Source organism: Medicago sativa, chromosome 3 (genome assembly GCF_051527215.1).
Source record: "Medicago sativa cultivar Bolivia chromosome 3, Bolivia_mono, whole genome shotgun sequence".
In the NCBI taxonomy this organism is placed as follows: domain Eukaryota; kingdom Viridiplantae; phylum Streptophyta; class Magnoliopsida; order Fabales; family Fabaceae; genus Medicago; species Medicago sativa.
In genome coordinates, this window is record NC_140751.1 from 95,426,768 (window position 1) to 95,441,959 (window position 15,192).

Here is a 15,192-nt window from a genome sequence, read left to right on the forward strand (position 1 = left end):
CTGAATGGATTAGGAGCATGCACTTGTGGACATGTTGTTTGTGTAGTATCGTGCTAGCTTTCTGGTGTGTCTACCTTCTTAGGTAGCCTTGATTTGATCTTTGTTTCACCGTAGCCCTTGTTCGTTTTCTCGCATACATACTTGTAATTTATTTCACACTCATTGATTTAGATATTTTTGCAATAAACCCTTCCTAATCAAGACAGAATTATATACAAGCTCTCTTGTATTTGTTTACTATTAAGTAATTAAATATATAACATGATTTATATAGGTAGGTACATGATATTACAAGTATGAATGTGTAATGTGTTAACCTTTTTCTAAACTATATTACGTGGTGGGTACCTTTTTAAGGGGAAGAAGAATCTTCTGTACGATTTAAATATGCTATTTGAAGATGTGTGATTTAAGGATGTGGATATATGAAGACGTTTTAAGATGTTGATGTTTATCGTTTGATGCTGTTGTACCATGATGCTGATATGATATGAATTAATATGTGCTGCATATGTTGTTGTTGATCTTATTAAAGTTGTAAGTGTCGGTCTAAGTCGTAAATATCTAAGAAGTTGTCCATTTTAATGGAGTTGTATAAGATGCTCACGTTGTTGTCCAAGTTGCATTTTAGAGTTGTGTTGTTGCATAGTCAGCGATGGGGGCTTAATGTCTGACAGGTCCTTTATGACCTTAGCGATGGGGGCTTAATGCCTGACAGGTCCTTTATGACCTTAGCGATGGGGGCTTAATGCCTGACAGGTCCAACTATGACCTTAGCGAAGGGGGCTTAATGCCCTGGTGGTACCACATGCATATTGAAGTTGTCTAAGTTGTTGTTGAAGCTGTCTAAGTTGTTGTTGAAGCTGTCTAAGTTGTTGTTGAAGTTGTCTAAGATGATTTGAGAAGTAGAAGTTGCATAGTCGAGTCGAGTTGTTAAGAGGTTAAGGTGTCGAGTTGCTAAGAGGTTAAGATGTTGAGTCGTTAAGATTGATTCATAAGTTGAATACGAAGTTGATGTTGATGATTGATTATGAAGCCGACCATGAATTTGATTATGAAGTTGTTATGATAATGCTATGTTTGATAATGCTATGATGTTTATGATTAGTATTTGACGATATGTGATGATGTTGTGATTAATATATGTGATGATGTGTGTGATTATTATTTGATGATGTATGATGATGTTTATGACTAGTAACTGATGTTATATGATGATATATGATGCTATGATTAAGGTGATATAAGATGAAGTATATGACTAATGTAAGAGATTAATGATGCTAGTTAATGAAGTTTAAAGTTGTTAAATGTAATTTATGATTTATGAGCTTAATATTATTGTTTGAGAAATCTCACCCCTTCTGCGTATATGTTGCCTCGACCGTGGGTAATGTGCAGGTATTAAAGATTAGAAGCGTTCGTGAGAGGACTCCTCACTTGTGTCTAGGTGCTCTGATACGTAACGGGATGGGGCTTGCTTTCTTATCTATTCCTTACGTGTCTCTATGAACTTTTTACGAATAAGTATTGAATCAAATTATGAGATTTTCTGATAAGGCCTGCGTGCCAAGACTTTGATTTTAGATTATAGATTTTGACGTTGAATTTCGAAAGATAATCATTATTATCTATTTTGTGGTTTTAAGAAGTATGTGACATTCCGTTTGTGATTTAAATACTCTGATTTATGATGAAATTTTCAAGTTGGGAAAACGGGGTGTTACAATTGGTATCAGAGCAGGTCGGTCCGTCCGGCCAAGTAGATGAGTCGTTGAGTCGTGTCGTCATGTTTTCTAGTTAGTAGTTATGTTTTTATGTGATCATGTTTAACTGGCTAATTTGATGTGGTTTTGTGTTTTGTTTGAAAAAGCAATAACTAAATTTATCTTTTCTTGTGCTTTGAATTTCGAGGACGAAATTCTTTTAAGTTGGGGAGAGTTGTAACGCCCTCCTTTTATTTATATATTTTTATTAAGTTAGAATTTATTTATGTGATTTATTTATATATATGAGGTGTTAGTATTTTATTATGTGACATTATCCTATTATTTATTAGAATATGAGAATTATCAGTGTAAGTAGATTTGGAGGTTAGAATAGAAAGAAGAATAAGTTATTGGGCCTAAATAGATTTAGGAAGAGTGATTAGTATTATAAATAAGGAAGCTTAGGTTAGAAAGAGTTTTTACGTTAAACCGCTTTTTGGAGAAAGAGGAGAAAGAGAAGAACTCAGAGATAGAGAACCCTAGGAACGAAGAACGCTGCTTTTGATTTCAGAAAAACAATCTAAGGTAAGGGTGAGACTATCTTTCACTAATATTAAATCTGTTGATCATTAGATTGCATCTAACATGTTTTTAGTATGAGTTGTGAGATTATGAGAAATTAGGGTTTGAGTGAAAATTGATGATTAGATGATGGAAAACTACTGAATTGATGTAAGGGGGGAGTCTCTATTCACCATAAGGGTTGTATCAGCATATGGTGGAAAAAGTTTTTTTTTTTTTTTGTTGTTGTTGATTTCATGATCTTTTGAATAATCGCGCTCTAATTTGTTGTGATTTTGAGTTTGATATTATTTTTGAATTCTTGATGTTCATGTGTTAACTTTGTGGTTTAATTGTGCTCAATTTTTAATTTTATTTCGTCAGATTAATAACAACTATATGAACCTATAATGTTATGCATCGATTGGGTTGATTGAATATGATTCGTGTATACTGTTTTTAAACATGAAGTGAAATAATTGCATGCTATCATTGTTATTATTATTTCTGCCGTAAAGTTATATGTTTTTTTTTGTGCTTGTATTGTTTGCGATTGACATATGAGATACTACTCTTCAGTTTTATTTATGTATATGCATCGTAGCTTTAGGTCTCAATTCAAACTCAATTATTTTGGACTTTCACTATTTTTTTAGTTTCGGCGATTTTTTTAAAGGTTAATTGTGTAGGTTAAACTTTCATGAGAAGGGTGGTTTGGATTATTTTGTTTCAAAAACAATACAATCAGAAAGGAAAATTAAGGCGCCCTATTTAGATAGTATCTACGACCCCAAATAAATAAATGAATAAAAAGGGGGATTTACAAATATGACATTCATATGTGTTGGGTTGTGAACTTGTGTGGCTTATATTTGATTTATTTCTTGCGGCATTAACTGATTGTCAAGAAACAGTACATGTTAATGAACAGTGAACAAAATATGCCTTTTGTGTGATTATGAAGAGGGTAAAATTATTAGTGAATCATTTTGGTACTGAAGTGAACCGTGAGAGATGTCAATGAATAACAAAATATACACATGATCATAATGTCTGGAATGGTTTGGTTTACCATTATTCTCATAAGTCTCTTTAAATTAGAATTATCATTGTGGTGTAAGGTCTCCGTGGCGTAGAAATACACTTTTGTGGTTTAGGGCCTCCGTGGCGTCGAAATCAACATCTATGGTTTAGAGTCTTTGTGACATATAAATTATCTTCGTGGTAGTAAGGCCTTCGTGGCATGGAAATTTACCTTCGTGGTGTTAGGCTTATGATTACACGTCTGAATGGATTAGGAGCATGCACTTGTGGACATGTTGTTTGTGTAGTATCGTGCTAGCTTTCTGGTGTGTCTACCTTCTTAGGTAGCCTTGATTTGATCTTTGTTTCACCGTAGCCCTTGTTCGTTTTCTCGCATACATACTTGTAATTTATTTCACACTCATTGATTTAGATATTTTTGCAATAAACCCTTCCTAATCAAGACAGAATTATATACAAGCTCTCTTGTATTTGTTTACTATTAAGTAATTAAATATATAACATGATTTATATAGGTAGGTACATGATATTACAAGTATGAATGTGTAATGTGTTAACCTTTTTCTAAACTATATTACGTGGTGGGTACCTTTTTAAGGGGAAGAAGAATCTTCTGTACGATTTAAATGTGCTATTTGAAGATGTGTGATTTAAGGATGTGGATATATGAAGACGTTTTAAGATGTTGATGTTTATCGTTTGATGCTGTTGTACCATGATGCTGATATGATATGAATTAATATGTGCTGCATATGTTGTTGTTGATCTTATTAAAGTTGTAAGTGTCGGTCTAAGTCGTAAATATCTAAGAAGTTGTCCATTTTAATGGAGTTGTATAAGATGCTCACGTTGTTGTCCAAGTTGCATTTTAGAGTTGTGTTGTTGCATAGTCAGCGATGGGGGCTTAATGTCTGACAGGTCCTTTATGACCTTAGCGATGGGGGCTTAATGCCTGACAGGTCCTTTATGACCTTAGCGATGGGGGCTTAATGCCTGACAGGTCCAACTATGACCTTAGCGAAGGGGGCTTAATGCCCTGGTGGTACCACATGCATATTGAAGTTGTCTAAGTTGTTGTTGAAGCTGTCTAAGTTGTTGTTGAAGCTGTCTAAGTTGTTGTTGAAGTTGTCTAAGATGATTTGAGAAGTAGAAGTTGCATAGTCGAGTCGAGTTGTTAAGAGGTTAAGGTGTCGAGTTGTTAAGAGGTTAAGATGTTGAGTCGTTAAGATTGATTCATAAGTTGAATACGAAGTTGATGTTGATGATTGATTATGAAGCCGACCATGAATTTGATTATGAAGTTGTTATGATAATGCTATGTTTGATAATGCTATGATGTTTATGATTAGTATTTGACGATATGTGATGATGTTGTGATTAATATATGTGATGATGTGTGTGATTATTATTTGATGATGTATGATGATGTTTATGACTAGTAACTGATGTTATATGATGATATATGATGCTATGATTAAGGTGATATAAGATGAAGTATATGACTAATGTAAGAGATTAATGATGCTAGTTAATGAAGTTTAAAGTTGTTAAATGTAATTTATGATTTATGAGCTTAATATTATTGTTTGAGAAATCTCACCCCTTCTGCGTATATGTTGCCTCGACCGTGGGTAATGTGCAGGTATTAAAGATTAGAAGCGTTCGTGAGAGGACTCCTCACTTGTGTCTAGGTGCTCTGATACGTAACGGGATGGGGCTTGCTTTCTTATCTATTCCTTACGTGTCTCTATGAACTTTTTACGAATAAGTATTGAATCAAATTATGAGATTTTCTGATAAGGCCTGCGTGCCAAGACTTTGATTTTAGATTATAGATTTTGACGTTGAATTTCGAAAGATAATCATTATTATCTATTTTGTGGTTTTAAGAAGTATGTGACATTCCGTTTGTGATTTAAATACTCTGATTTATGATGAAATTTTCAAGTTGGGAAAACGGGGTGTTACAATTGGTATCAGAGCAGGTCGGTCCGTCCGGCCAAGTAGATGAGTCGTTGAGTCGTGTCGTCATGTTTTCTAGTTAGTAGTTATGTTTTTATGTGATCATGTTTAACTGGCTAATTTGATGTGGTTTTGTGTTTTGTTTGAAAAAGCAATAACTAAATTTATCTTTTCTTGTGCTTTGAATTTCGAGGACGAAATTCTTTTAAGTTGGGGAGAGTTGTAACGCCCTCCTTTTATTTATATATTTTTATTAAGTTAGAATTTATTTATGTGATTTATTTATATATATGAGGTGTTAGTATTTTATTATGTGACATTATCCTATTATTTATTAGAATATGAGAATTATCAGTGTAAGTAGATTTGGAGGTTAGAATAGAAAGAAGAATAAGTTATTGGGCCTAAATAGATTTAGGAAGAGTGATTAGTATTATAAATAAGGAAGCTTAGGTTAGAAAGAGTTTTTACGTTAAACCGCTTTTTGGAGAAAGAGGAGAAAGAGAAGAACTCAGAGATAGAGAACCCTAGGAACGAAGAACGCTGCTTTTGATTTCAGAAAAACAATCTAAGGTAAGGGTGAGACTATCTTTCACTAATATTAAATCTGTTGATCATTAGATTGCATCTAACATGTTTTTAGTATGAGTTGTGAGATTATGAGAAATTAGGGTTTGAGTGAAAATTGATGATTAGATGATGGAAAACTACTGAATTGATGTAAGGGGGGAGTCTCTATTCACCATAAGGGTTGTATCAGCATATGGTGGAAAAAGTTTTTTTTTTTTTTTTGTTGTTGTTGATTTCATGATCTTTTGAATAATCGCGCTCTAATTTGTTGTGATTTTGAGTTTGATATTATTTTTGAATTCTTGATGTTCATGTGTTAACTTTGTGGTTTAATTGTGCTCAATTTTTAATTTTATTTCGTCAGATTAATAACAACTATATGAACCTATAATGTTATGCATCGATTGGGTTGATTGAATATGATTCGTGTATACTGTTTTTAAACATGAAGTGAAATAATTGCATGCTATCATTGTTATTATTATTTCTGCCGTAAAGTTATATGTTTTTTTTTGTGCTTGTATTGTTTGCGATTGACATATGAGATACTACTCTTCAGTTTTATTTATGTATATGCATCGTAGCTTTAGGTCTCAATTCAAACTCAATTATTTTGGACTTTCACTATTTTTTTAGTTTCGGCGATTTTTTTAAAGGTTAATTGTGTAGGTTAAACTTTCATGAGAAGGGTGGTTTGGATTATTTTGTTTCAAAAACAATACAATCAGAAAGGAAAATTAAGGCGCCCTATTTAGATAGTATCTACGACCCCAAATAAATAAATGAATAAAAAGGGGGATTTACAAATATGACATTCATATGTGTTGGGTTGTGAACTTGTGTGGCTTATATTTGATTTATTTCTTGCGGCATTAACTGATTGTCAAGAAACAGTACATGTTAATGAATAGTGAACAAAATATGCCTTTTGTGTGATTATGAAGAGGGTAAAATTATTAGTGAATCATTTTGGTACTGAAGTGAACCGTGAGAGATGTCAATGAATAACAAAATATACACATGATCATAATGTCTGGAATGGTTTGGTTTACCATTATTCTCATAAGTCTCTTTAAATTAGAATTATCATTGTGGTGTAAGGTCTCCGTGGCGTAGAAATACACTTTTGTGGTTTAGGGCCTCCGTGGCGTCGAAATCAACATCTATGGTTTAGAGTCTTTGTGACATATAAATTATCTTCGTGGTAGTAAGGCCTTCGTGGCATGGAAATTTACCTTCGTGGTGTTAGGCTTATGATTACACGTCTGAATGGATTAGGAGCATGCACTTGTGGACATGTTGTTTGTGTAGTATCGTGCTAGCTTTCTGGTGTGTCTACCTTCTTAGGTAGCCTTGATTTGATCTTTGTTTCACCGTAGCCCTTGTTCGTTTTCTCGCATACATACTTGTAATTTATTTCACACTCATTGATTTAGATATTTTTGCAATAAACCCTTCCTAATCAAGACAGAATTATATACAAGCTCTCTTGTATTTGTTTACTATTAAGTAATTAAATATATAACATGATTTATATAGGTAGGTACATGATATTACAAGTATGAATGTGTAATGTGTTAACCTTTTTCTAAACTATATTACGTGGTGGGTACCTTTTTAAGGGGAAGAAGAATCTTCTGTACGATTTAAATGTGCTATTTGAAGATGTGTGATTTAAGGATGTGGATATATGAAGACGTTTTAAGATGTTGATGTTTATCGTTTGATGCTGTTGTACCATGATGCTGATATGATATGAATTAATATGTGCTGCATATGTTGTTGTTGATCTTATTAAAGTTGTAAGTGTCGGTCTAAGTCGTAAATATCTAAGAAGTTGTCCATTTTAATGGAGTTGTATAAGATGCTCACGTTGTTGTCCAAGTTGCATTTTAGAGTTGTGTTGTTGCATAGTCAGCGATGGGGGCTTAATGTCTGACAGGTCCTTTATGACCTTAGCGATGGGGGCTTAATGCCTGACAGGTCCTTTATGACCTTAGCGATGGGGGCTTAATGCCTGACAGGTCCAACTATGACCTTAGCGAAGGGGGCTTAATGCCCTGGTGGTACCACATGCATATTGAAGTTGTCTAAGTTGTTGTTGAAGCTGTCTAAGTTGTTGTTGAAGCTGTCTAAGTTGTTGTTGAAGTTGTCTAAGATGATTTGAGAAGTAGAAGTTGCATAGTCGAGTCGAGTTGTTAAGAGGTTAAGGTGTCGAGTTGTTAAGAGGTTAAGATGTTGAGTCGTTAAGATTGATTCATAAGTTGAATACGAAGTTGATGTTGATGATTGATTATGAAGCCGACCATGAATTTGATTATGAAGTTGTTATGATAATGCTATGTTTGATAATGCTATGATGTTTATGATTAGTATTTGACGATATGTGATGATGTTGTGATTAATATATGTGATGATGTGTGTGATTATTATTTGATGATGTATGATGATGTTTATGACTAGTAACTGATGTTATATGATGATATATGATGCTATGATTAAGGTGATATAAGATGAAGTATATGACTAATGTAAGAGATTAATGATGCTAGTTAATGAAGTTTAAAGTTGTTAAATGTAATTTATGATTTATGAGCTTAATATTATTGTTTGAGAAATCTCACCCCTTCTGCGTATATGTTGCCTCGACCGTGGGTAATGTGCAGGTATTAAAGATTAGAAGCGTTCGTGAGAGGACTCCTCACTTGTGTCTAGGTGCTCTGATACGTAACGGGATGGGGCTTGCTTTCTTATCTATTCCTTACGTGTCTCTATGAACTTTTTACGAATAAGTATTGAATCAAATTATGAGATTTTCTGATAAGGCCTGCGTGCCAAGACTTTGATTTTAGATTATAGATTTTGACGTTGAATTTCGAAAGATAATCATTATTATCTATTTTGTGGTTTTAAGAAGTATGTGACATTCCGTTTGTGATTTAAATACTCTGATTTATGATGAAATTTTCAAGTTGGGAAAACGGGGTGTTACAATTGGTATCAGAGCAGGTCGGTCCGTCCGGCCAAGTAGATGAGTCGTTGAGTCGTGTCGTCATGTTTTCTAGTTAGTAGTTATGTTTTTATGTGATCATGTTTAACTGGCTAATTTGATGTGGTTTTGTGTTTTGTTTGAAAAAGCAATAACTAAATTTATCTTTTCTTGTGCTTTGAATTTCGAGGACGAAATTCTTTTAAGTTGGGGAGAGTTGTAACGCCCTCCTTTTATTTATATATTTTTATTAAGTTAGAATTTATTTATGTGATTTATTTATATATATGAGGTGTTAGTATTTTATTATGTGACATTATCCTATTATTTATTAGAATATGAGAATTATCAGTGTAAGTAGATTTGGAGGTTAGAATAGAAAGAAGAATAAGTTATTGGGCCTAAATAGATTTAGGAAGAGTGATTAGTATTATAAATAAGGAAGCTTAGGTTAGAAAGAGTTTTTACGTTAAACCGCTTTTTGGAGAAAGAGGAGAAAGAGAAGAACTCAGAGATAGAGAACCCTAGGAACGAAGAACGCTGCTTTTGATTTCAGAAAAACAATCTAAGGTAAGGGTGAGACTATCTTTCACTAATATTAAATCTGTTGATCATTAGATTGCATCTAACATGTTTTTAGTATGAGTTGTGAGATTATGAGAAATTAGGGTTTGAGTGAAAATTGATGATTAGATGATGGAAAACTACTGAATTGATGTAAGGGGGAGTCTCTATTCACCATAAGGGTTGTATCAGCATATGGTGGAAAAAGTTTTTTTTTTTTTTTTGTTGTTGTTGATTTCATGATCTTTTGAATAATCGCGCTCTAATTTGTTGTGATTTTGAGTTTGATATTATTTTTGAATTCTTGATGTTCATGTGTTAACTTTGTGGTTTAATTGTGCTCAATTTTTAATTTTATTTCGTCAGATTAATAACAACTATATGAACCTATAATGTTATGCATCGATTGGGTTGATTGAATATGATTCGTGTATACTGTTTTTAAACATGAAGTGAAATAATTGCATGCTATCATTGTTATTATTATTTCTGCCGTAAAGTTATATGTTTTTTTTTGTGCTTGTATTGTTTGCGATTGACATATGAGATACTACTCTTCAGTTTTATTTATGTATATGCATCGTAGCTTTAGGTCTCAATTCAAACTCAATTATTTTGGACTTTCACTATTTTTTTAGTTTCGGCGATTTTTTTAAAGGTTAATTGTGTAGGTTAAACTTTCATGAGAAGGGTGGTTTGGATTATTTTGTTTCAAAAACAATACAATCAGAAAGGAAAATTAAGGCGCCCTATTTAGATAGTATCTACGACCCCAAATAAATAAATGAATAAAAAGGGGGATTTACAAATATGACATTCATATGTGTTGGGTTGTGAACTTGTGTGGCTTATATTTGATTTATTTCTTGCGGCATTAACTGATTGTCAAGAAACAGTACATGTTAATGAACAGTGAACAAAATATGCCTTTTGTGTGATTATGAAGAGGGTAAAATTATTAGTGAATCATTTTGGTACTGAAGTGAACCGTGAGAGATGTCAATGAATAACAAAATATACACATGATCATAATGTCTGGAATGGTTTGGTTTACCATTATTCTCATAAGTCTCTTTAAATTAGAATTATCATTGTGGTGTAAGGTCTCCGTGGCGTAGAAATACACTTTTGTGGTTTAGGGCCTCCGTGGCGTCGAAATCAACATCTATGGTTTAGAGTCTTTGTGACATATAAATTATCTTCGTGGTAGTAAGGCCTTCGTGGCATGGAAATTTACCTTCGTGGTGTTAGGCTTATGATTACACGTCTGAATGGATTAGGAGCATGCACTTGTGGACATGTTGTTTGTGTAGTATCGTGCTAGCTTTCTGGTGTGTCTACCTTCTTAGGTAGCCTTGATTTGATCTTTGTTTCACCGTAGCCCTTGTTCGTTTTCTCGCATACATACTTGTAATTTATTTCACACTCATTGATTTAGATATTTTTGCAATAAACCCTTCCTAATCAAGACAGAATTATATACAAGCTCTCTTGTATTTGTTTACTATTAAGTAATTAAATATATAACATGATTTATATAGGTAGGTACATGATATTACAAGTATGAATGTGTAATGTGTTAACCTTTTTCTAAACTATATTACGTGGTGGGTACCTTTTTAAGGGGAAGAAGAATCTTCTGTACGATTTAAATGTGCTATTTGAAGATGTGTGATTTAAGGATGTGGATATATGAAGACGTTTTAAGATGTTGATGTTTATCGTTTGATGCTGTTGTACCATGATGCTGATATGATATGAATTAATATGTGCTGCATATGTTGTTGTTGATCTTATTAAAGTTGTAAGTGTCGGTCTAAGTCGTAAATATCTAAGAAGTTGTCCATTTTAATGGAGTTGTATAAGATGCTCACGTTGTTGTCCAAGTTGCATTTTAGAGTTGTGTTGTTGCATAGTCAGCGATGGGGGCTTAATGCCTGACAGGTCCTTTATGACCTTAGCGATGGGGGCTTAATGCCTGACAGGTCCAACTATGACCTTAGCGAAGGGGGCTTAATGCCCTGGTGGTACCACATGCATATTGAAGTTGTCTAAGTTGTTGTTGAAGCTGTCTAAGTTGTTGTTGAAGCTGTCTAAGTTGTTGTTGAAGTTGTCTAAGATGATTTGAGAAGTAGAAGTTGCATAGTCGAGTCGAGTTGTTAAGAGGTTAAGGTGTCGAGTTGTTAAGAGGTTAAGATGTTGAGTCGTTAAGATTGATTCATAAGTTGAATACGAAGTTGATGTTGATGATTGATTATGAAGCCGACCATGAATTTGATTATGAAGTTGTTATGATAATGCTATGTTTGATAATGCTATGATGTTTATGATTAGTATTTGACGATATGTGATGATGTTGTGATTAATATATGTGATGATGTGTGTGATTATTATTTGATGATGTATGATGATGTTTATGACTAGTAACTGATGTTATATGATGATATATGATGCTATGATTAAGGTGATATAAGATGAAGTATATGACTAATGTAAGAGATTAATGATGCTAGTTAATGAAGTTTAAAGTTGTTAAATGTAATTTATGATTTATGAGCTTAATATTATTGTTTGAGAAATCTCACCCCTTCTGCGTATATGTTGCCTCGACCGTGGGTAATGTGCAGGTATTAAAGATTAGAAGCGTTCGTGAGAGGACTCCTCACTTGTGTCTAGGTGCTCTGATACGTAACGGGATGGGGCTTGCTTTCTTATCTATTCCTTACGTGTCTCTATGAACTTTTTACGAATAAGTATTGAATCAAATTATGAGATTTTCTGATAAGGCCTGCGTGCCAAGACTTTGATTTTAGATTATAGATTTTGACGTTGAATTTCGAAAGATAATCATTATTATCTATTTTGTGGTTTTAAGAAGTATGTGACATTCCGTTTGTGATTTAAATACTCTGATTTATGATGAAATTTTCAAGTTGGGAAAACGGGGTGTTACAATATTAAGCATGTAACTCATCAATTACATTTAACAACATAAACTTCATATAATTCAACAATTATATTCAAATACATCGTTATCATCAATTCATCTTAGCAATGTATATCTAACACCTTAACTTCATTGATTAGGATCACTATTCATCATATGACAGTCTTAATCATCATCACATATCATCAATAACATCATCACATATCATCATTAATAATCATAACACCATCACATATCATCATTAATAATCATAACAACATCACATATCATCATTAATAATCATAACATCATCACAAGGTAATTCGTTAAAACATCACAACTTAACAACTTGACTTGACAATGCATCTAGACTCGACTATGCAACTTTTGACGTCTTAAACCACCTCGAATCATCATGAAATGCAAATGCATGTGGTACCATTCTAGGGCATAAGCCCTCATCGTCGTTGAGCAAAAGCTCCTAGGGCATGAGCCCTCGTCGTCGTTGAGCAAAAGCTCCAGGACATGAGCCCTCGTCTTTAAATGAGTATGCATGGACTCAACATCTTACGCCTTAGAAACTTCATGAACATATTGCAACTCTTTGACTTAGACCGACATTTACATCTTAATAAAGATTAACAGCAACATATGCAACACATATTAATTCATTTCATATCAGCATCACAACACAACAGTATCAAATGGTAATAATGGCATCTTAAGCATCATATCAACATAAGCATCATAATAACACATAATGCATATACGATTATATATATCATCAGTAACAACATTAAATCATCCTATAACAACTTCACATATCATCATTAATATTATATTCAAACATCAACAATTCATCATATAACATCGTATTCAAACATCAACAATTCATCATATATCATCGTATTCAAGTATCAACAATTCATCGTGCATCTTTGTAAGAACATAAATAATCGTGCACAACATATTTTCATGTCAAACCAAGGCTACTGGAAAGATATCACAATTATCAACAACTTTTATGTTTACAACAAAGATCAATTCAAAACAGAAACATATGAACAAAATGCAAAAACATGAAATAGAGAATGTTGTCAATGTGTAATTTTGCTAAGACCTCCTTGTAGTATTTTCAACATAACTCAAAGACCAAACATCATTTTCACGTCAAACCAAAGTCACTGGAAAGCTAACAAAATTATCTAAAACTTTCATGTTTACGCCTAAGACCAATTCTGTACCAATCAATACATGTTTTCATTTTAAATTCGGAAAAGTTGTGTTGAAAGTCCATAAAAATTCACTGTGACCTACATGCAGTAATTTGACCATAACTCAAGTTCTATAAATCCTTTTGAAGTCAAACCAACGGCATTAGAAAGCTAACATCCATACCTACAACTTTTGTGTTTACACCTAAAGCCAATTCAAAACTGAAATGTGTGAAAAAGATGCAAAAACATGAAACAAAGAATGCAGTCAGAGATAGCTCTCGGGAAAACTCCATTTTTCATCCCAAAATCCCAATTTTGAATCCCCTAAGCCCAAATTTGGTCCTAAAGTTTGTTTAAACGTTTCTAAACATGAAAAGACACCCAAATCCATAAAAAACTTGAACCAAAACACCCTTTCAACAAAAATCACCATTTGACCCATTTTTCATGAAAACCTTCAAGAATAACATAAATTCACTTCAAGCTCTATGATTATGATTACCCATGGATTATCTAAGATCTGTACACAATTTCTACATCAATCTAACAACTTCTCGTCATCTAATCATCAATTCTCTCTCAAAACCCTAATTCGCAAATTCTCACAAACTAATCCTAGAACATGTTAATTGCAAATTCAGAATTACAGACTTAATATTACCGAATGATAGTCTCATCCATACCTTAGAATTATCGATTGACAACCCTTCTCTTGGTTCTTCTCTCCTCTTGTTCTCTTCTCTCTAAACCTTGTTTCCTCCAAATCCTTGTTTTTTTTTTTTTTTGCATATGTTAGTCTTTCAACCTAATATCTCCTCTATTTATAATACTAACTTTTCTTCTTTCTATTTCAACACCCAAATCTACTTATTCTAATAATTATATTTCTCCACTAAATATATACTTCCACTAAATATATTATCCCATTAAATATATACAATAGGGGCTACTAATAAATATATTTATACACCAGATAACATATATATTTTCACACAAAGTAACAAATATATTTCTACACCAAATAACATATATATTTCCACACAAAATAACAAATATATTTCTACACCAAATAACATAAATATTTCCACACAAAATAACAAATATATTTCTACACCAAATAACATATACATTTCCACACAAAATAACAAATATATTTCTACACCAAATAACATATATATTATACTAGTAAATACCAACGTATAACATAACAAAATATCACTCATCAAAATAAGTCGACTAAATTATAAAAAGATATCTAATCTCAATAAAATAATAAATAATAAAAGTAGGGCGTTACAAAAACAAAGAACACAAAATAAAAGACGAAAAATATATTTTACAATATTTCGATAATATTTGAGCTCATGTTCATCTATCATTTCTCCTCACTTCTAACTTAACCAATGTCTGTGCTTAAATTCAGCATTACACATACAACAACGATAAAACTCTTAACGAAAGTTTAACGTCTAATTGAGTTTCACAAGACTCGAAGATTAATCTTTGTAAGTTACTCGCGAAGGATATTGGGTTAAAAAAACTAATCCGATGCATGTCTAGATGTCCTATTTTCTCAAAAAAAAAAACAAAAAAATCAACAAAATAAATAAAAAGTGTAAATTGTCCCGTAAAGATTGGGAAAAAACAAAA